Source organism: Barbus barbus, assembly GCF_936440315.1.
Source record: "Barbus barbus genome assembly, chromosome: 37".
Lineage (NCBI taxonomy): Eukaryota > Metazoa > Chordata > Actinopteri > Cypriniformes > Cyprinidae > Barbus > Barbus barbus.
In genome coordinates, this window is record NC_136715.1 from 15,739,462 (window position 1) to 15,764,131 (window position 24,670).

The 24,670-nt window shown below is 36.3% G+C and overlaps 1 pseudogene across 1 annotated transcript; it reads right to left on the bottom strand.

The window, feature by feature from the left end:
• Window positions 1-6,921: 6,921 nt before the first annotated feature.
• On the bottom strand, window positions 6,922-21,549 carry LOC306856624 (A disintegrin and metalloproteinase with thrombospondin motifs 9-like; annotated as a pseudogene). Its single transcript has 9 exons — window positions 21,463-21,549; window positions 19,653-19,823; window positions 18,799-18,928; window positions 9,064-9,158; window positions 8,804-8,898; window positions 8,539-8,662; window positions 8,302-8,393; window positions 7,621-7,716; window positions 6,922-7,029 (listed from the first exon to the last, which is right to left on the bottom strand). The product of its transcript is annotated as an A disintegrin and metalloproteinase with thrombospondin motifs 9-like (transcript).
• Window positions 21,550-24,670: the final 3,121 nt, after the last annotated feature.

Consider the following 24,670-nt stretch of genomic DNA (forward strand, 5'->3'; position numbering starts at 1 on the left):
TAATAGCAAACTGTGCAACATCAAAGCAGCTGATACTGGCCTAAAGTGGTATGTGCGCTTTGGTCATAGTGAATAGATAAATTTGTTGCACTCAAGGGTTATTTTTTTTTTTCATGGTGAATTGGTGATCTGCTTATGCTTTACAGTATAAGGTCAGTTCTGAAGTTTATTGAATAATCATAAGGTATTTAAAAAAAAAATCTTCAAAGTCACATGATCCTTCAAAACTCCTTCTAATATGCTGATTTGGAGCTCAAATATATATTTTTTTCCAAACCCATGTAAAATAATTAAGCTTCGAGTTAGAGATTAACCTGAATGCATCTTGGTTTTGGATACCCGCTGTTACTTTCACCAGCACTGAGCTGTGATTTGTGTATCCAGTGGGTCTGTGTATTCAGTCTGCATGTATGTGACCCACCCCACCGTTTCCTTGACCACAATGGCAAATAAATGACCCTATCATTACACCCGATCAAAGACAACCACATACACACACGGTCGCCCCAACCCCCCAGTAAAAGCACTGTCTGAATCTGAATGGTCAACCTGTGAATCATCTGCATGGCTATGGTGTAGCCCATCTATTTACACAGGCTCCAAAATATCAATCTTTGGTCAAATGGCCACATAAGCAACAACAACCCAACTCATTTACTTGATGAGAGGGCTAAGCGTTAGCAGGCAACATAAACTCCTCTGGTTATAACTTCAAAGCACACTGGGAGTGGATATAGTGATTTCATTCCATTAGAGGTGAATGAGTTTTAGCAGCTCTGTAGGACCATGCTAATCTAGAAAAGGCCCAGTTGTTATGCTTTCTTGCCCTCTTTGTATATGTCTGAGGAGCAAGGTTTCCCCCTCTTTTTCTCCTCCTCCTGACTGGCTGAAAAGGAGACTCCACTTTAAAGGCCCATTCAATGTGCCAGACTGCCCTGATAGATTGGTTTGGTTGGTCCACTTGTTAACACACTGAAAGACACTGTGATGCAGATTGGAGGAGGTTACTTGGAGGACAGAGTCCAGCAGCTCTCCCTGCAGCTGCAATTGATTTTATTTTTTACACTGCAGAAACAATTTTTAGTCAGTATTCTGTCCTGGTTTCCATATAGAAATATGATTAAAATAACATAATTTTACCGAATGTTAACACTATAATGTGTCAGAACGCCAAAAATAGTGGACCATCTAGCCAGTAAATTGTCTTTTAAACAGCAAAAAGTGAGCATTAGCAGCCATCCACACACCATTAAGTGTGTGTCGCAGAAGTCACCATGAAGGACTAACCAGTAATCAGTTTTGCTGGCTCTCTAACAACAACAGTTACACACTGGCAATACCAGAGGACTGTTGATAAGAAAAAAAATTAATGAACAGACTTTTAAGTGCTTTGTATTTCAGACACTTCTTTTAAATGCATACATGAAAAAAAAAGATTAACTTTGGACTGAGCGTCCTTATACTTTACCATTTGCAAAAACAAAACATACAGAAACAAACCAAAATAAATAATAAAATAGATAAGTGGTATAATATAAGGTTATTCTGTAAACTGGCTAGTTGGTGTAAGAACAAAAACCATTGACAACTAAAATAGGTCTTTAATCATCACGACTGAGCATCTACAACCTACAGCTACATGCCAACATTAGTAAATGGGTCATATAAGCTGGCTGATCAGATAGCACATACTCAAAGCACTGATGCTAATAGGGGCAGTAATGAGACTCATTACCACAAAGAAATCAATCAAGCCAATGGCACTCATATATTATTCAACTCATCGTGTTACACATGCTACCATCTTGGTTCGTTCCTTCTACATAGCGTGCCCAATACAACCTGATGGACTGCAGCTTGAACAAATAAAAACATCAAGGTACTTTCAGGAAAAAGATATATATATTTCAGTTATACAAGTTTCTATAGGAATAGGAATAACTATAGGAATAATGTCTAGTCCACAATGCAGTTTATTCTAGCCCAAAACTGTCTGAATTACTAGTTCAATCCTTGGATAGACAGTAGTGTTCATACCCCAGGATACCCCTTTTGGTTTTATACAGTGGTGGAGAAGCAGGGAAAATAGACTCCAGCTCCAGCAGATATTCCAACCGTGTCATTAATATTAAGAGATTTATGAATATTTAAGGACATTTTAGGCATTGCAGATGTTAAAAGTGTTGGAATGCGAGTTGATGCATGGCCTTTTCATTTTCACCAATTCATAAGACCCATGCTCTACCCCACTGCTTTAAAGCAAAGTCCCTATATGGCACGTCAGTTCATTTTGAAGAGCATCTTGGTGATGTCACAGGACAGCTATTTTTAGGTAGGCATAGAAGTAGAGCTTCTATCTGCTAGAACACAAAAAGACCAAAATCTTGTCATTCCTACTGCCACCATCCATTTCATACCTTACAATTTATACTATTCATTATCCAACAAATGGTGCATCTATATATTTTTCCCACAGACTCCTAGGAATCTGGTAGGAAAATCCCTGAATGATCCAGCCAATGCACAATGAACTTAAACTTCAGTGTGCGTGAATGAATGCATGCTTAAACTTTTGTAAGCATGGACACCTACTTGCTCTGTCTATTGTCAGATCATGGTCAAATTTGACTTAAATTCTCTTTCTCTCTTTACACAAACAGCTAAATAGCCATACAGATAGCAATCTGCATTCAAATATGTCCCTTCACAGTCTTCATAAAAAATCTTTAGGAGCTTCTGTTGTGAAAGAGACCACATACTGTTCCATATGGTCTACCGCTCACACACAAAGACGGATACAAAGTACTATGTTACAAATGTCTGCTTTAAATTTGTCTAGAAGGCCATGTAGTTTTATTGTAGCACTGCAATTAAGGGCACATTCCAGAGCTGACTGTTGCCCCGTAATAATTTACAGCAATGGAGAGCAGGCAGATGAGCAGTTCTTCTTACCCTCCATCCCAGCAATTCTTCTCTCTGTTGATACTCCTAAAACTCCAATGACTTCTTTAACAAACAAACATGAATGTTAGAAATGATGCAAGAAATTTCATTTTGGTGTGAATGAAAAGTAAGTTCATCTCACTTCTGTGCAAGAAACAAAATGTTGGCTTTTGGTTTCACCCAAGCAAAAAACGAAGCCTGAATGTCCTGGAAAGCATGAATAGCTAGCTTAGTGTACACTGTTATCTTTGCACATACAGGTCCTGCAAATTGCCAGCTGGCTCAGACACGCACTGTCAGCTCCATTCAGATTCTACTGAATCCTCCTATGGTGACTCTATCTAAAGGCAAAGAACCTCTAAATTCCCACTGAACATTCCAAGAGTTTGGAAATGCTGATGCCATTCAATATTGACAGCATACTGCACCAAAACACCAACCCTAACTTTGAAAAGCATGGTGAGGATTCTCCTGCACCAAAAGCTGACTATAGCAGGATGAAGTCAAATAACAGCATATTCTCCTCCGAATGCCTGACCATGTAGTTAAATAAGAAAAAGCATGCTTAGATCTAGCAAGCTGGGGGTCTCACCTCCACTTATGCAGAACGAAGCCAGGACACTGCTCTCCACATGCGGTACAAGGTTGTCCTCTTTCTAAGTCATCAAGCACAGTGGGCTACAGAGGTTGAATAGAAGAGTGAAGAGTTATTTTTCATATAAACTTAAGTTACGCAGTACTTTGTGGAAAAGGCATTACTAGGCTACATAAATGCATGAATATGGCATTAAGAACATCTAAATGTACAATGCATACTAAGTGTGCACATACATAATGTGAACTCAGTCTCTTTCTGTACTTCCCCAAATCATTTTTAAGCTGCACAGTGCACACATTTAATTTAATTCCACCAGTGACTAAAGTGTACATTTGCATTGTAAGGGTTTAAAAAGAATGTTGATATTGTCAGATAACATTTTTGATGGCAGGTGTAAAAAGTCCCTTGACTACAGATGTTTATTTTCAGCTCATCCTTCTGAAAGATGGTGACTAGGTCAAAGCGCCATTAAAAGAAACATGTTAAATGAGTAATAATACAGATAAAACTACCATATTTGATACACGTAATATTTACAGGGTTTATCATTAGTGTAATTACTGATTGCACTAATTTAAATAATGATCTCAGTCAGTGGTTTATTGCTTCATTTCGACTGATCGATTGGAATTATAAAATTGTATATTTTAAAGCAGTGTTACATTAAAACAGGTATAGTTTTATTTCCAAATAACTACCTCACATAAAATTTTACATTGTTATTTTATTTTTTTGTTATTTCTTAGCTAACTTTTGTTTGTTTCATTCGGCTGTCCAAAAAGTAAAACTTAGTAAATCTGCTCACCCAGTACAATTCACACAGCAACATATCTGCTCAAATGCTGTCATATCATAACATGATGTCACACTTAAGAAAAGTTAATTTGTTAAAAAAAACAAAAAAAAAAACATCCAACGTTTTGCAACGTCAAACAGCAATCTGATAACAGGAGGCATCAAAACTGTGGGATGTAGCACTGAGTGTTTGTTGTTCATAACTTCACAGATCAGCTCCAGCACGTTCATCACATACAGCCTTTTCATTTCCGTCCAAATAACTCACAACAAAGAGCTCCATACTTGAATGTCTTACTGATGCACCGTGCGTAAAAATACAAGTCGTTAAAATGTAAAGACCCCGTACCACTTTACTCACCGACCGGCTGGAGTTTCTCTTCTTAAGGCTTCGAGCAAACATGACAGCGTGAGGAACTGAATCTCAAAGCGCAGTGAAACGGGTCACCGAGTCAATAATGTGAGAAAGAGAGCGTCGGTAGAAACGTTCATCTCCGCGCTCTCTCAGTCCGTCCCATGTGAGCTTGGAAATGAAATTTCTGCATTTCCGGACACGCCAGCGGTCTTTTGTTTCTTTAACTACCCCAGTAAATGTCAGGTACATTTCTGTTAATGTGTGAGACCTTTTCTTTAATTGAAGTTATGTAAACCACAGATTCCGACGGTGTAATTGTTTCAAAGTAAAGTTTTGAGTTTCTGTGTCAGTGAATTGTTTGATGTGATATAGCCTAAGCGTTTCACTTGCAATGGTGAGAATGTATAGGCTATTTGTTTGCAAATTTGATAATGGTAAATGCCATTATTTTTAATATTTTTGATTACCATAAAAAATGGACATCTTATGTTTAAGTTATAGCATAGAGCTAGCAACGTGGTTTATTCCCAAGGAATTCATGAACTGATAAAAAGCATAAAATGAAAGTCCTTTTAAAAGTCTATTCTTTTTTGCTAAGCGCCCAAATGCGTCATCATATTTTTTGATCTTGTTATTCAGTGAGATGCACTGATCAACAAAGCAGTATGATAAGGACCCTTACATCGACATTTTCAGTATTCAGTGGGGCTCAAAGAGCAAGCTCAGTATTTCTGTGTAGGAGTATGTGCACTGAATGCCTACAAAACTGACAGAAGAGACTAAAAGGAGCTGTCCAATCCAGTTTCTAATGTAGTCAACCTTTAACCTAAGGTGCATAATGAAAGTTTGTGAAACAATACAGTTTTGAGTCCCAGAATCCTCTCTGGCCAATCTTAATGCAGTCTGTTTCACTAGACAGAGTCTGAAGAAATAAGATAACTTGTACCTTATTAAATATTTATCAAATATGTACTCAACTCTACTTTTCTGAGAAGAATTCAGGTATCTAGCACATAGGTTTAATCAAAGACAGACTTTGTCAATGATGCTCACCGAATCCGTTGAGGAGGTTCAGTGGCACTGAATCCAGCAGTTTCCGCCATGCATGACTCCTGTAGGTGTTTAGTCTAATAAGCCTGTGTGTTGTCCTGGTGACAGTAAACATTACCTGTCTTAACAGATTTCTGGGTACTTGAAAAACATAATCTTCCATGGCCTTAAATAAACTAACATGGCAACACAAAAGAGTTTAAAAACCCTCAGACGAAATAACTATAAAAGACTGTGTTGGACATGTCACTAAGCAAAGGAACCTAAATAACCATGTGACTACAAAGATGGGTGAATCTCATAAAACACAGCCCAGTGATATTTTACCCCAAAGTCAATCGAAATGATAATTTATTAAAAAACAAAGTGATTTTGCTTAAAGAAAGCACATGCCACTGGCAAATATTTTTGTCTATCTGGCTGCATTAGTTTAATCAAAGAGACATCACAACATCATATCAAAGGGAATTTATTTGTGAGGCATACACATTATATTCATTTTGACATTAAATACTTTTATAGACTTTATCAAGACAAATGCATTGCATTAAATCATTCTTATACATAACTCATATGACAACCTGCACCAAGCAGCTCAGAAACTAAACTAAGCAGAAAACTAAAATGATGTTTCTTATTGTTTTACACATAATAGCACCAATGTTACCAAAAAATGGTTTCAACACTGATAATAATAAGAAATGTTTCATGAGCACCAAACCAGCATATTAGAATGATCTCTGAGGTTAATGTGACACTGAGGACAGGAGTAAAGGTTGTGAAAATTCAGCTTTGCATTACAGGAATAAATTACATTTTAATATATATTGTAACAAAATAGAAAACATTATACATTTCAATACTTTTCGCAGTATTTTACTGTATTTTTGATCAAATAAATACAGCTTTGGTGATTATAAGAGACATCTTGTTCTCAAAAAAAAAAAAAAAACGTACCAACAATAAGCTTTTGAACAGTAGTGTATAAATACATCCAGTAAACTAGATGTCAAAGAACCTTTACTGGTATTTCAACACTCCTAATGGCTCATAAACTGTATGGCACTTGAGGAATCATACACATAGAATGTATATGTCCCTCTAAAAGAAATGAAGTCTGACAGTAGAAATAAGTATTTAGAAACAGGTCATACACATTCATGCTGGTTTGTCTGCAGACCTAACCAGTACACCTGCAACATGAAACTTCAACAAGAAGTCCAGGGCTGGAGGAGGGAGTGCATTTTCCACAATAACCACCACATATCCCACAAACTCTACTGCCATCCTGTGGATACAAGAAGACGTACATGTAAAGTTTGCGTAATCATTTTATAATATAGCTAAAGCACGCAAAAAACAATTATTTAGAGAAACCCCAAGGGCATGACAACACAACTCAACTGACTTCAACTAAAGATACAATTCTCTCTCTGCATGTCCTCCAGAGCTCTTGACTTAGAACAGTGGATCATTTTGAATGAATTCTGTTTAATCTCTGCCAAAAACGGTCCCTCTGCTGATTTCAAGAAGGACTGGATCTACACAGCAGCTGCTCAGTTGTGATGGATGATGTTCTACATGTGCTTAAAAACTAATTCTAAGACAAAAATGGACAATATACTTAATTTACTATTCATTCAGAGTTGCAGGTAACAGGAACAACAGACGGTCTGGTGAACTTGGACACATTTTACTCTAATCATTAAGCCTTCTAGTGTGCATTAGTTAGAGTATCTTTTGTTTTATAAAGTTCTTAAAAATGCTGTGTTTTCATACTACAAATAACTATTTTATTAATGTGGAATTACAACATCCTAATGGGCTAAATAGAAATTGCGTGTTAGTTTTTTAAGTCAGTGCATGGTGGTGGAATTACCTGAGACCTGTGAATACAGGAGTTTCCTTGGGAAATCCACCTAGTGCTTTCTGTCATCTTAAATCCTGTTCCTGAGCGGTTGATCCTGAACCGGCCCTGAAAAAAGGGAGCACATTGTTTGAGCAGTCACAACATTTTACCTCCTAGTAACAGGTGGCAGTAATAGGAATTGTAACCTCACGCTATCTGTACACTAAAATCTGGATGAGTAAGCTAATCAAAGACAAACATGTCATTCATATATTTATTTATATAGAAAAGGTAAAAATAAAAGCTTTTCACACTGCACTTAACCCCTGATTACAGTCATTCTTAATCCTGCTTTTAACCCTGGGTAGAGGAATGTTTCACAATATACTTTAGCAGAGGTAGCATTGTATGTTACTTGGGGTTAGAACCATTTATGCACTGCTAGAAGTGTTAGAATATTATGGCTAGATGCTAAGCAACAGACAGTGTCTCATATTCACTTGCTTTGAACAGTCATGGAAACACTGCATGTTGAATTTCAACATTTAAGGGGAAAATGTCAAAAAGAGATGTAAATTGCAATGAAGAAAAGAGCATTTCATTCTTACTTTTGTAGCCCAATAAAATCCACTAAGGAACAACTTCATAAAGTCGGCAATATATACCAGTAATACTAGGATGTCTTTATGCAAACAGGTTTGAGAAACCTACCTGTGGGAAGCGGGCAGCACTATAGCAATCTCCTGCCATGGCAAAAGGAACCCTATGCCCTTCATGGATAAAGGCAAATTTCCAGTCTGTGGCTACACACACACACAAAAAATAAAAATTGACATTTATAATTTAAGGTAGGCATATTAAAGATTAAAAGGGCACTAAATAAATGAAAAAGAGACCAGACTTTTTTCAAGAATAATTTCTGGCAAAATGTGTGTTAGCTAGGCTTACTTATAATGGTCATTTTGCTGAGGTCCATTCTGACTCTTGTGAAGGTAGAAAGACCAGCAGCAGTGTACACTGGCAATCTTCTCTCCTGCTCAGGTTGGATGGGCACTGTGTAGGGTCCATCAGCCTGGACAACAACACAAAGAACAAAGAAATGTTGTTTCTTTGACGGAAAAAAATAATAATATAAATATATAATACAAATGTATTTTGTAAAAGCACCGAATTGCATATTTATGTACTCGCAATGGAAGTCAAACGGTGTAACCTGTATCTGAAGAACTCAGAGAAGTTCTCTTCTTCTCCGGTGATCAACGTGATATACTCCTTAGGACTGTCAGTGTTCATCTCTGAACAGTAGATCTGAGGAATAGAGGTAAGTGGAGTTTTATAATGTCTAAACAATCAGGAATTCATTCTTTGTGCCAAAAAACAAAGTTAACTTATTTAACTCTTAGAAAATGTTTCATAGAAGAGCTGAATGTCATGTTAACAGAAATTTAAATGAGACCTAAAAATTTATCTTACTTTTAACATTTTTCCATCAATGTTCAACGTCTGTTCACCGTCAGAGACAACACCTTTCTGGAGCCGTGCATCTCTACAGCTAGTGGGGAAGTGGCCTGAAAATGAGAGAGGAAAAGAGTTTGTACGGTACGGATCAGACACAGCAATCGATATCCGTAATATTTGTACATTTTCAGCTAGAAAGTGTTTGCCTATATCCTGAAGAGTAAAGAGCATGGCAATTCAAACCAGGGACAGGTTATTTCAGTTCTAGATTTTAATATTCACTTAACCCTCTGATATTATTCGGTCATTTTAGACCCCGAAAATATTTTAAATTTTTAAATTTCACTACTTGAATGGTACGAAACTTGATGACATTTATGTGACCACAAAAATAAATCGTGGACTTGATTCGAAAAAGCTAAATGGTCATAAAAAAAAGTCATAATTGTGTTGTTCACAATCAAAAATGACCGTCTTTGGAAATTAATGGGAAATATGCAAAAATACAAAGATACAGAGAATCTACAAATTATTACGATTCAGAAATAAAAGTAAAAACACAGACACCAGCCCTGCTGAAATAAAAAAAAAAAACAGCTAAAACCAGCGAAGACCAGTCAACCATCTTAGGTTTTTTTCACCAGGGAAGGAAGAGGTTACACTAAAACATCGAGAGAACAAATCAGACAGACCCACTCAAACAAACACTCACAGACACACTATTATTATACATACACAAATGAACTGGTGTGGGCTGTAACAATGTGGCAAAACTGAGCCAGAAGACTCAAATAAGAGGATGAAATAAGATTGATTAACCGCTGATAAAAGCATTCCTGCTCATTTTGTTACATTTTTGTTGAATTTTGATGTTATGTGTAACAAAATGTTTTCCTCTGTGTTAAGGTTTGACTGTAGTACAATTAATGCAAAAACTGACATTTCAAAAAATAAATCTAAACCTTTACAAAAAGATTAATTTTGGGTATGTCTAAATATTCAAATCCACAACTTAATAAAAATAAGTGTTTATGTCTAAAACAACTAGAGAATTATAAGCCTTTATATAAGCATTCTATAAGCATTTACTCCCACCAGATGGCACTAATCTGCCGTCAAAACATCGGATTTTGAAGGCATTGTCTCGAGTTTAACATGAAAAACTGCCTTAAATGTGCACTATTTGCAATTTTTGAAAAATGCTTTTGACCATAGTGTCGGACCGTGTCCCAAAACACACTTGTAGCCAATCAGCAGTAAGAGGCATGATTAGTAATGATAGAGAGAAGAGAGCGCTCCATTTGAGTGCGCAGGACGGGTATTAGCAGATGGACTATAGTCTATAGATATTAGATATGGAAGAGGAAAAAACATTAAAAATAAGGCTTATGATCAGGCAAGAGGTAGGACCTGTGTAAATATCGGAGCAGCTTTCCAGCGGTGGAGAGAACTCGAGAAGCAGGAAGCCCTGGAATCGCGTTGTTTCTTTTTGATAGGTGAGCAAGGGTTGATTTTGCATCGTTTCACACAACTTATCTGTGTTGGCTTTTGTTTGAATATGTTAGTGTGCCATCTTCGCTTGTTTCCTCAGGTATGTGTGGAGCGGATGAGGGAGAGGTCCTGTTGGGGTATGGGCGTGTTTGTTTTGGTGCTTTCAAATCAACATTGTTTGGCAAAAATCGCTTAGTGCACCTTTAATTTAAAAGCAATATAAAATATTATGGAAAAAAAAAACTTTAATGTGAAAAATTTGATCACGCTTACTGCACAAATATTAATTAGTACAATGAAATTCTCTCAAATTAAAAATATTATTGAATAAAAATATATTACATTTATTTGAATTACATTTTTTTTTTAAAGTTACATTTCAGGTGTTTGGTCACTTTTGACCATGTACAACATGGGTAAATGATCAGCTTCTGTGAATTCATGAACCCCCTGCAGTTCCTTGACAAACCTGTAGGGCAAGAACAGCGTTATAAGCAGGCGTTTCCGTAGTGTAGTGGTTATCACGTTCGCGGGCGGAAACAAGGCTTTTTAGAATCGTTTCTTTGTGTAAAAGGTCTGCACTATAGATATGTGGAGAAAATGTGTTTTTGCTAAATATTTCCTCTTTATAAATCAGTCTGGATATATGGTGAGTCCTCTTCCTAGGCAAAGCAGAAGTCATGAAGGCTGCACAACTTGGCCAAAAAATTAATTCCAATTATATTGTCATTATGAAGATTTTAACAATGATATGACCAGTGCCCATCCTACACTTCTGGGGGCCCTACGCAAAACTTTGTGATAACCACTACACTACGGAAACTTCGAGGTTACAATTGTCCTTTTGGTAAAATCAAACATTACAGACGAGTGCTCCTCACCAAGTTTACACTTTTGGAAGATACTTACAATAAAGTTAAACGAGATATTTAAGAAATAGTTTTGAAGTAAAATTAATTTGACCTAATACAGGGCTGTCCAAACTCGGTTCTGGAGGGCCAGTGTCTTACAAAGTTTAACGTCAACCCCTAATTAAACACACCTGAAGCAGCTAATCAAGCTCTTACTAGACATAGTGCAAAATACCAGGCAGGTGTGTTGAGGCAAGTCCATACCCGTCAGATTTTCCTACTGGGGCTTACTTAAATCAATATTTCGTCCTTTTTACCGAGTTTGGACACCCCTGACCTAACAGATTTATTTTAAGTACCTTCTAAAATTTTAAGGTAGTATTTCAACAATTTAACAATATGTGGATTTCACATGTAAGTGTTTTATCTTGATTTAGTTTTGAGAACTCACAAACCACCGTCACTTCCCCAAAAAACCCTCATGACAGTGACAAGAATAATAGCAGGTGTTTCCGTAGTGTAGTGGTTATCACCTTCGCCTAACATGTCCATGAAACATTCACTCTTACAAAGAAAGTGAAACTATAAAATTATAAAAAATAACATTTCAAAGATGAGTTTGGTTTAATGTTCCCTAACATCACAATTTAACACAATCAACAATACCATTACATGAGAATATGTATATGATAATATAATTTATATGATAATGTATATACAAAACAGTAAGTTAATATTGCTAAAGTAAGCTAAAGTATAAAGTAGCGTTAATTAAATATTGCTTTCAACTTACCTTCTCGATTTGACACCATTCCAGAGCTGAGATTTTGATTGAAGATTACAAAGATACATTTCTTTAGTGGATTAATTTTCACAGAAGACTAGCAATGTCTGCTAACAAAATATTTCAATCTTTAAAATCTCTTTACATATGAGCAAAAGCCAATCCGTCCCAGGCAATTTTGATTTCAGAATCAGAATCAGAATGAGCTTTATTGGCCAGGTATGTTTACACATACGAGGAATCTGTTCTAGTGACAGAAGCTCCACAGTGCAACAGAAAGACAGCAACAGGACACCACACAGATAATAAAGAGAATAATATACAGATAGGCACTGTGCAAAATAGCAAAAACACAGTATATAATATAGACAATTATGTGTGTACAGGTCTGATATGTGCAAATTTGAAATGAAAAAATAAGTATGTGTGGTGAATAAATAATGTATAATAGTGTTGTGTGTTCCACGTTTAATGTCAAGTGTTCATGAGATTGATTGCTTGAGGGAAGTTTGCAATACAAACACCTGTGCTGTGCTGGCAAAAATATGGGTGCTGTCATCAATTTGGACCCCCAAACCCTGGAAATCAATGCTTAATTGTTGTCCTGTTTTAGATATTCTCCCAATGTGACAGCTGAACACTCCTAATTAAAATATTAATAATAGCTAAGTAAAAAACAACTACTGGATATTTCCGCCCGGTTTCAAACCAGGGACCGAGGCGAACGTGATAACTTCTACAATTGATGGTTAATTATTTATTTATTTATAGTTTTTCTTTCTATTTTTCTATAAGTAAGTTAATTTATTTGAATTTATTTGAATGAACTCACAAACACCCTTTAGTTCCCCCACAAATCCCAGGGCAGTGAAGTTGGGTTTTCATAGTGTAGTGGTTGTCATGTTCCCCTAACTCACAAAAAGTTCCTGGTTCGAAAACATCACATTATTTGGAATTCTTTAGCGCTATTCAGATGGCAATTGCTTCTCATGGGAATGTTAAAGCTACAGTCCGTAACTTTTTTTGGTTAAAAATTATCCAAAATCAATATTTGAACAAGTACATAACCAGCCAGTGTTCAAAACTATATAGCCTTACTTTAGCCCGAGTCACAACGGTTAGTAATGTTAATAATGTTTCCTAATTTGAGTGGTACGATTTGATTGTGATCCAAAATAGATTATGTGTTTATGAAACACATGTGAATGAAATGAAATTATATTCCAGTTTTAAATATGCTTCTGATTACAGATAGCCTAGGATTACACAAAAGTTGTATTTTAAAGAAAACCAGTTTGAAGGGAGCATAGTTTGCTTTTGGGGATAAAATAATTTCTCAATATGAAATTCGAATGGTATGACAATTAGATATTAGACTGTACAGAAATTGAAATCTACATGGTAATAAACACTATACTCATATTCACGCAATGCTGATGTTGTTATAATAATTTGAGAATAAAGTATAACAGTAATAATAATTTGCACGGTTTAATGTGATATGAGTTAACCGATCTTTAGATTAAATCCCATTGGTAGCGCAATTTATGGTAATGCTTTTTTCCTCGGTTGGTCAGAACAAACGTGGCAGACTTGTTACTTGTTCAGATGACAATATACAGTGAAAATTCTTATTTGGGTCATATATTCCAAGACGTAGGCTAGAATCTGTGATTGGAAGTACAGTAAACATCCACACCGGTGTGGTGACTGACTGCCACACATACTCTAAAATCTAAAACATTAGATTCATCCGCGCCGGAGCCGTGCTGACTCACAAGCCCACGCAAGGAAGACAATTCCGCAAAAAGCTGCAATTCCAGGTTTTCAAACAGAGATGGCGACAAATAGGCAAAACTTACGGACTGCAGCTTTAACCTATTTTCAGTATTTGCAGGGGCCAGTCGTGATTTTATTTCTGTCCGAATCCAGATTGTCAATATTTTTCTCCCAACATCCACATAAAAATTCATGGCCGAATTATCTACTGTTTCTTGACAAACAGGTTGTGTGGTATTTTAAGTGCAGTCCAAATCCACATCTCTGAGTTTACAAGAGAGGATTAATCTAAAAGTTGAAATGGAATATTGAGTAGAGGGTGTGTTTTTATTTGAGTTTTCCTCCTCTCCATCTCTTGATTTCTGTTTTTAAAAATAAGCAAAAGCTTATTTATAAGCAAAGGGGTCATCGGATGCAAAATTCACTTTACAAGTTGTTTGAACATAAATGTGTGTTGGAAGTGTGTGTACACATCCATCCTATAATGATAAAAATACACACAGTGTTTTTTTTTTTAAATCCCTATTTTAAAATCCCCCCTCTCAAATCAGACCGTTCTGAGATTCCTGTCAGAATGACGTAGTTCTGCACAGGCCCCTCCCACCATAGTTGATTGACAAGGCCGTCTTACCTTAGAACCGCCCTGAGTGAGCTGTCATTCATCACTCCGGTGCAGGGGAAGACAAGAATGTCTCTAATTAAGTGATTGAGGTGTTTTGTTGTTGGATGTAATAATGAACATAGCAGTCGTCATTTACTCCTGACATCTGAGCCACTGAAGATGCAGAGGATTAACATTACTTTCACTTTGAAGTGAATGCACCGATTCCGATCTGCCTAAATGCGTCTATGTGCGAAACATTCGTGATCCAGCTTCATCTACAGAAGAAGTGACTATAAGGGTTTTTACGAATCTTTGCAAATCGCCTTTCCTAATAATGTGCTAGTTAGCCAGTTTCGCGGCTGAAGTTTACAGTCTGCTCGTCACTCCATGGAAGAGAGGGGCGGGGTCAGCAGAGCTCATTAGCATTTAAAGCAGCATGGAGTAAAAAAACAACACGCTGAAAACAGAGCTGATTTTGACCGGGTAAAAAAAGGTGTTTTTTTACACTACCATTGAGAAATTCTAACCAAAGTATGTTATAGACTTTTCATTAAGACCCCAAAGAATCATATCAACTTGTGTAAAATGGGCATCCGATGACCCCTTTAAGGAAATCTACTAATGTGTTTTTTTTTTATTCATTCTTTAGGGGAGTGATTATTCTGAGAGATATTCTGATCAAGCCATCAAACTGACATTAGAGAAGGAACGCCATTCCAGAGTGGAAGCAGATTTTAAGATTTTGAATTTTTTCAGTGGATTATGTTGCACAAATAATTATTCACCACATGGCAATGTGCGCTAGCAAAGTAAACAGTGTCAATTTTGATAAAAAGTTTTGAAATCACTTCAAAAATAAGCAAAAACCACTCAGTCACAGACAGTTTACATTTTCAATACAAGCACGTGTGCTTGGAAGAAAATTGGGTGCTGGTCATCAGTTTGAACCCCAAAACCCTGTCAGTTGATGCTTAATTGGTTTATCTATTTTATTCCCTTTGAAGGAAATCTTTCAATGTGACAGCTGAGCACTCCTAATACTGCTTGAAGAAGTATTTTCAGTATGGTGCTTATTTCAAAAATATTTATAGGATGCTTCTGCCGGGTTTCAAACTGGGGATCTTTCATGTGTGAGGCGGATGTGACAACTACTACACTACAGAAACATTGACAGAAACTTCTTTTCCCTTTCAGAAAATTAGGATACTTAAGGATACTTAAAGTTCTACTAGAAGTTTAAAGAAAGCAGTTGTTGTAAGAAGTTTTGACCACAAACTCGTTTGACTTCAAATTTTTATTTCAAGTAAATTTGCTTGAATACTTAAATATTGAAACATTACTATAAAATCTCAGAGGGTAAATGAAGTTCATATTTTAAGGCAAATGAGTTGTGGGTCAAAACTTCTCATGGCTACATCTTTCTTGAAATGTCTAGTAAAACTTGTTTCTGAATTGCATCTGTCAAAAGTATAAAATTAGTGAAGAGTGCTTGTTAATCACAGAAGATTTTATGAAAAAGACAAAAAAAATTGAGCATCAGGATTTCCACAGTTTAGTGCAGGGGTGTCAAACTCAGTTCCTGGAGGGCCGCAGCCCTGCAGAGTTTAGTTCCACACACACAACACAAACCGAGGCTGCTTCTCAAACGGAAGGCTGCATCCTACAAAGGCTGCATATCTCGGCTGCCACGTCATCAAACGTCGCTGAAGGCCATCTCAATCGAAAGGATCCTTGGAAGACAGCCTTTGTTTTGCGTCCTTCATTCAGCTGAAATTGAAGCATGCATGGGATGTATCCTCCGCGACCTTCAATCACCCACAATCCTTTGTACCCATTGCATTTCATGAAAATAAACTGATGAAAACGAGTCGGTACTGAGCTTGACTGAATTTATTATGAAATCTAAGACAAAAATAATGTTTTCGGACATGAAAGTATAGATGTTATCTTTTGTTTTGGTGTAAATTACCTACGAAACGCTAAACTGCCAATAATTTAAGACACAGGGAGATTATAGATGGCGGTTTTTCATTGTATTGCATTAATAAAAAGTAAAATAATATAATGATTTGTAATACAAAGGTTTTTTTCCAAAACTGAGTTTTATTAGTGTTTTCGTGCCGTGACGGTGAGGGCGGGAGCATATGTGACGTAGCCACGCACACTTACTAGACTGTCTTATTCTAGCGTTTATATGTTGAGGAGGACTCTAGCCTACAAGACTCTGAAGGACTGAACTAGGAAGGACGCAGCCTCAGTAGGATCCAGCCTTCCGTTTGAGAAACACCCCATGTAGTTTTCAACTCAGCCTGAAGGACTTGATTAGCTGGATCAGGTGTGTTTAATTAGGGTTGGAGCAAAACTCTACAGGTCTCCGCCCCTCCAGGAATTGAGTTTGACACCCCTGTTGTAGTGGTTATCACGTTCACCTCACATGTTGTGGCTGAAAATGGTTAAGCCTAACTTCTCGTAACTTCTATTCATTCTCTATGGTAGTGCTTAAAGGATTAGTTCACTTTTAAAAAAACTTTTGCTGATAATTTACTCACCCCCATGTCATCCAAGATGTCCATGTCTTTCTTTCTTCAGTCGAAAAGAAATTAAGGTTTTTGATGAAAACATTTCTCCATAAAATGGACTTCATTGGGACCCAAACGGTTCAAGGTCCAAATGACAGTTTCAGTGCAGCTTCAAAGGGCTTTAAACGATACCAGACGATGAATAAGGGTCTTATCTAGCGAAACGATCGGTCATTTCAAAAATAAATTAAAAAGTTTAAGTTTTATAAGCACAAATGCTCGCCTTGCTCTGTTCTGTGATGCTCGTTCGTGACGTCACGTAATACGCAATTACGTGGAAAAGGACACGGTTGACACGGAAGTACCGAGTCAGTAGGCTTTTTAATATTAAAACACCCAGGATACGCACACGAAATGGGCATTTTAAACGATAAACTGACACAAAGACATTTGAATATGTGTATATGGTCCTCCTTCCGCACATTTGTAAACACTGACTCGGTACTTCCGCCTGTCAACCGTGACCTTTTCAACGTCATTGCGTATTACATGACGTCACGAACGCGCATCACAGAACAGAGCAAGGCGAGCATTTGTGCTTATAAAACTTAAACTTTTTAATTTATTTTTGAAATGACCGATCGTTTCGCTAGATAAGACCCTTATTCATCGTCTGGTATCGTTTAAAGCCCTTTGAAGCTGCACTGAAACTGTCATTTGGACCTTGAACCGTTTGGGTCCCAATGAAGTCCATTTTATGGAGAAATGTTTTCATCAAAAACCTTAATTTCTTTTCGACTGAAGAAAGAAAGACATGGACATCTTGGATGGCATGGGGTGAGTAAATTATCAGCAAAAGTTTTTTTTAAAAGTGAACTAATCCTTTAACAATACAGATGCAATATATTTCCGGCCACACAGATTTCATGGCGCTGTTTTATCCTTTCCATGGCAGGGTATTTAAGTAGCACACAAACATCTGTCAATGATTCACTGTTAAACACAGGAGATGCACAGTATTTGAGGTCTGTGTTAGAGGGTTGCATTGGGTTTGGGCTCCCGCAGGACCCAACGCAAATCTCGCGGGAACGGGCGGTCCTGGTCAGAAATTCCGTGGGTGCGGGTTTAAGAAAACAGTCCCGCGCAGGGCTCTAGTCTGTGTCTTATCAGACTGCCACAGACATTTCTAAGGATATATGTATACATAGATAAATAATGTTACACATTTAATACTTATTTATTTCATGCTTTGTTCATTTAAGTATACTTACCAGAGATGTATTCTCAGCACTGAGAATTAAAATACCAGGAGCAGCTACATTTTTTCTACTTTTTAGAATTGTTTATCCCTGTTGTAGTTTTTGTTTTTTTTACTATTTTGGCTATTTATATTTTATCTTGCTCAGACTTGTAAAACATTTTAATATTTATTCAAATTAAAATAAACTCTCTGTTTAAATAAAGTTTAGTACTGGTAATTAAAAAAACAGATCAGAGTTTAATAATATCAGCAACAATAGTAACATATGATAATAGTAACAGAGGTTAATTCAGTAGAACTATATTGTCCATAATATAACTTTACAGCAACCTGAGATTTTTTTTTTATGCCACTTTGTGGCAAACCTTTCATTTCTACCACTATATGGGCATAAATAATCTATAAGGACATTTCATTGTAATTCACTGTCCTGCTGCTACTACTAATTCATTGTTACTCACAAGAAGGACTGATGCAGGATTTCCGTTCCTCGGGTTTGGAGGAGGAGGGACATTTTTCAGGAACCTCACCCTCTGCTGATATACACTGGATTTGTCTCTCTGTCCAACCACTTCCACAGGTTTCAGAACACTAATATACAAAAAAAAAGAGGTTTTTAAACACATTATGGGTTTAGTAATGACATTTAGTAATTTAGTATAATGTTATATCTTGTATAATTATTCAGTTAGGTATATATTTTTATCAGTCCAGATCTGTCTTAAATTCAGCAAAACTACATATTATCAATTTTTCTTTTTTAATTTCTAAAAAGGTTTTTATTTTCTTGTACAAAATGACATTTTTCGATTGAATGTCATTCCTTAAAAATGTTACATTTTTATTAGACAAATTCAAATCATGAATATTTACTTTAATAAACTCACAGGTCCCCATATACCCACTCTCCAAGTGTGTGGGGCAGGACAAGGCAGCCGAAAGCAGGGCAAGATGTCCTCAGGTGGCGTGCCGGGGCAGTCTAATGAAGAGTTAAGACTATACTCATAATTATTAATCCCAGCATGAACCTCACTGCAGGACACCAGCCTCCTCTGATACCCCAGACCACATGTGACTGAGCACTAAAATGGAAAACAGCCTTGATGGAAGCGAAACCCAATCTACAGTGTCTAAAACTTTACTGTAAATTGTCCATTGCTGAATCATAAATGTGCACTTTATAAATTACATCCATTTATTTATTCAACATAAGTTGTTATTCAGGATTCAAAACATCTATTGGCATAGAACATAAACTGTCAAATTATTTCCAAATATAATTTTCAAAAGAACTGTATTATTTCCTGTCTCTCACCTCAGACCATTCTCCTGTAATCCAGATGAACTCACAGTGTTGTAAATTACAAGTTTCCTTATCAGCTGGTTTTCTTTGGTTCATGCAGTACGCCTCATGCACCTCATCTTCATCCTTATCCAAACACACCACTGCTCGAACCTTGTACCCAGAACCACATGTTTTGCTACACTGAAGGAAGGGATATCAGCAAGCAGGAAAATACTGGTACTAATTTGATCAGCCAAGATAAGGAGTGGAAGGAAATGACATCAAAATCTTGTATGTGTGCAGCTTTCTGTTTAAAAACTACATAATTTGAGATTTTGGTGGTCTAAAAAGTAAAGTTCAGTTTTAGATATTAGTATAATGTATGATGAATGCTAACCTGGACTGAAATCTTTACTATGGGGATAACTGCAATGTAGAGAATGTAAAAGAAGTGGGAAGAAAGGTACCTGATTCTGGGAATTCTGTCATACGCTGTAAAGTGTTGACAGTGAGCAGCACCAAGCTTTGTGCGAGGCAACTTGGCCCCTCAAGCATCCGACAGGCAAAGTGAGCTAGTCTAATAGGCTCCAGCTGCCTGTGTCTGCTGTGGAGGGGGAGAAGGAGGTGTTCTCTAGAGCGGTGCACTCAACTAATTACACTTCTTTTAAGTGCTGTGAGTTCATGCTGCTAGATGACCCAGATTCGAGTCTTATGGAACAGTTTTTGTTGTCTTAAAGTTTTTCTGTAGAGCAGTGGTTCTCAACCTTTTTGACTCAGACCTCCCAATGGTCTAACACGATATTTGAAGGCCTCCATATAATATAATATTAGCAGAAATGCTGTGTTATATTATTAGCAGAAACTGGAGGTGACGATATAGGGAAATTAAAGGGTGAGTTCTTGTAGCTTAGAAAAATTTAAGTTGATGTCACATGGACTGTTTTATCAATGTTCTTACTATGTTTCTGGGTCTGGGAACATTTCAGTTGTGTTGCTGTCTATGCAGGGTCAGAGAGCTCTAAGATTTCATCAAAAATATCTTCATTTGTGTTCCGAAGATGAATCAGGTTTAGTCAGTTTAGTCTTACAGGTTTAGAACAACATGAGGGTGAGTAATTAATGACAGAATTTTCATTTTTGGGTGAACTAACCCTTTAATCACAACAATTCATTTTTCTTAAGGTAGAGTTAAATATTATATCAGTTCTTGATTTTTTTTAAGTTAAATTATATATGGAATGGATATGGACTATGCAAAAACATAAAGGTAAATTTAAGTAGATATCTAAAAAAAGTGTCTTAATTACTAGCCAAATTGAACAAAACTGCACCAACAGATCTAACAGGGAAGTGTTTTGCAATTTGGCATTCTTCTTGCTATTTTCATGTTTTTTTTTTTTGTTTTTTTTTGTTTTTATCATTGTGGAAAAAAATTAAAGGCATAGTTTGTATATTGTTTTAAACATGCTTGACTTTCTTTGTTCTGATATATTGAAGAACGTTGGTTGGTTTTGAAGAATGTTGGTAACCAAACAGTTTTGGTTACCACTGACTTCCATTGTAGCAATTTCTTTTATGAAAAACATATAGGTTTGGAGCAAAATGAGGGGAATAATTAAATTATGAAAGTTTTTTTTTTTTGCTGAACTAGCCCTTTAAAGGAAAAAAATACTTCCAGAACTGAGGATATAAAAAAAAAGTAGGCGGTCACTGTTGTGCTTGATTGAATTTTATCATCTGAGAGAGAGCGGTTTGAGGTGCATTTGTATGCTCGTACACACACTTGCTGCTCATTCACATTTGTTTAATTCTTACACTTTGTCACATATTCACCTCTTGCCAGTCTCCTTTGCCCCAGCTGTAGTGTGAGACACAATCGGTGACCCGGCAAGGCTGCGTAGAGGGCGGGCGAAGGAGACAGGCACATTTAGACTCCTGCGTCCTGCACTCGTCACCACTGACACAAGAAACCTCACGATGCTGCACTCCATTTCCACAGGATGATGAACACTATGGAGAACGACACAGGTAGGTTAATGGAACTCATTAATTCAACATTTCTGTGATCCGTTTACATACTGTAAACCCTAACAAATCACAGCTGTCCTCTAGTTTGTTACTTCCTTTGAAAGTCATAAATCAAAATGTGTTGACAGGATTACAATGAAGAGTCCTGCTCTGTTAAAGCTCAGAAAACTGCTGCTGTACCTGAATGTATGTGGACCACTTGCAACAGCAACCAGGAAGGTTTTTGTTTTTGTTTGTTTGTTTTTAGCTGGGGCCACTGAAAAACTAAGGATAAGGTAAAAGTTGAACTAATGTCTTTATCATGCATATTCTATTGTCTTTTAGTTTTGTAAATGTGATGAGCCTATGTGGGTTTTTCATTGCATGAATGCCATCCAAATGCAGGCAAAAGTAAAAGGGAGAAGAAAAGAAATTCAACTCTTCCATAAAAATAACCATTAAAGTATTTTTGCCAAACAAATTCTGTCAGTTTACTTTAACTCTCATTTTACTGTATCATCAAGCCTGCCTGTGGTTTACACAGAAGATGAAGTTTGACATTTTGCTAAAATGAAACAGGATGAAATGAAATAAGATGGAATTGGGCTCTCCATTCGTTTGCATGAGTTTAATTATTGGTCATTGTGTTTAGATCATGCTGAGTCATTTGATCATGCGTGTTTGGTTGTTGAATTGCTTGTAATCAAGAATATTTTGATATAACAGGCAGAGATATTCTAGAAAAGAAAGATTTTGAGTGCTACTGTATCCGATTGGGAAATATATTAAAACAGTGAGTGATCTCTGAACACATCGTACACTATACATTTACATTTACATACAATATACATTTTAAATGACTTGTTAAATATATTACATTGGTTTTGGTGGGGCGGTATTCAAATGATTGAGCAAAAAATGTAAGCATACTGTATATGGATAAGTAAAGTGAAGATTAAATGAGGGCTTTAACAGATTTCTGAAATTGGGACAAGCTGTGCAATACAAATACACATATCTTTCTGCATATCTGCTTTCCTTCTCTTCAGTTATTTACTACACAGACTGCTCCTGTAAATCTCTAAAACTCCATGCTGCTGATGACCTAAAATATATATTTACATTACAGTTTGAAAGTTTCAGATTTTTTTTAAAGAAATTTTATTCAGCAAGGGTGCTGTATATTGATCAGAAGTGACAGGTAAGACTTTTTATATTCTTACAAAATATCTATTTCAATTAAAACAAACAAACAAACAAACAAATATTCTTATGATTTTTTTTTTTTTAAAGAATGTTGAAAAAATCTCTCTGATGGTTTACATAAAAATATTAAGCACCACAATGGTCTTAAGCATTAATATATCAATATTAAGTATTATTATTATCATCAACATTCAAATATAATAATGTATTTTTATATTCATATTAATGTTATTTTCAATATTTTATCAGTATTATTATTTCTTTGAGCACCATTTTAAAATATATTAAAACACAATTAAACCTTACGGACCCCAACTATGTTTAATGGTAGTCCATATATGCACGCACACAGTGTAATATATAATAAAGTGAGTTTTACCTCTCCCCAGCTTCTGGTCTTCCACTTGGGGCACCTCCCACCTCTGCAACGCCTTTGCTTTTGTGGGAGGGGCAGGTGTAGGCAGTTCTCTTCTGGGATTGGCTGGCCCGAGTGACTGACACAAGTCACATTACGGTTCTTGTATCCTCTCCCACAGGACACAGAGCACTGCAAGGAGGGGAAAAAATCTACAGTGAAATCCAACTGCTCGATAAACACAAGCCTAATTAGTGTGTCATTTGAGGTGATTATGTTTGATTATGAAGCTAATTATGTCAAAGTAAACAAAAGAACAAATCAGTCCTGTGGTAATCATTGTAATTACTTTCAAATTTATTACCATTTTGACAACACATCATGTTATGTGGAGAAGTAGTATTTGGACATTTACATTATAATATACCAATAACATAATACATGATATACAATGGGAGCAGCATAAACAAATTGTTGGTTTTTACCTCAAATACTATTTACAGTATAAAAAAGAGGAAAGAAAGTGTCTCTGAATCATAATGAATGGCAGTCGCTACATCTGCTTGCTGAGCTGAAGAAACAGTGACATATTTTCTGGCACCAGCGGATAAAGGGAGAAGAGAGAGAGGCTTCCCTGGACCCCAGGATGGGAGAGGAACGGATAATCAAAGGGCCCCGTAGAGGGTGGATGGATATGATGCGACAAGTCTGAAGTTGAACGAGTCCATTCCCAGCATGCATTCACGAAATACAGGAACTAAGAGAACAGAAACTCCCCAGTCGGATAATGTGTTCCTGGGGATACTGTTTCAAGCAAGTCAGTGTGTCACAGTTGTATTTAAGGTGATGGAATTCATTTTGAACAATATAGGCCTTGGGCAAACAGTTTAGCTTTTACAAATATTTACAGTGCCAAAATATATACAATTGCTTCAACTGATTACATATTATACAAAATGGACAGTTTCTCCAAAATAAAATAAAAAACTTTACATAAAATGATATATACACTTTTATCTTTAAAGCAAGACCTCCATGTACCATTGTTATAATGAGCCATTTTAATGATTCATCCAAAGCTCTAAATATTGATTCATAATAAATCATACACTTGCTTACTCTGCCTCAGAATGTTACAGTGTGTGTTTATATGCGATATATATATTCTTTTAGGGATTCTATTACATGTGTAAAAGATGCATACCTAGTTTTTGTGGGAGTGTGTGAAGCGCTCTTTAGTTGATATGAAAAATCAATAAGCATACATTTAATAATTTGTATAACAATCTTGGTGCTGATCAGCTCTAAAACAATTAAAATGGTTGGTATTTCAATTATTGACAACTGAAATGGGTTTTACATACAGCAGTAATGTGTCTGAATATTTAGGGGCCATATCATTTAGTTTAGCATAACATATATCATTTTATTTGTTTTCATATGGCAAGGCCTTTATTTCAGTCGCGGTTAAGGTGTGGAA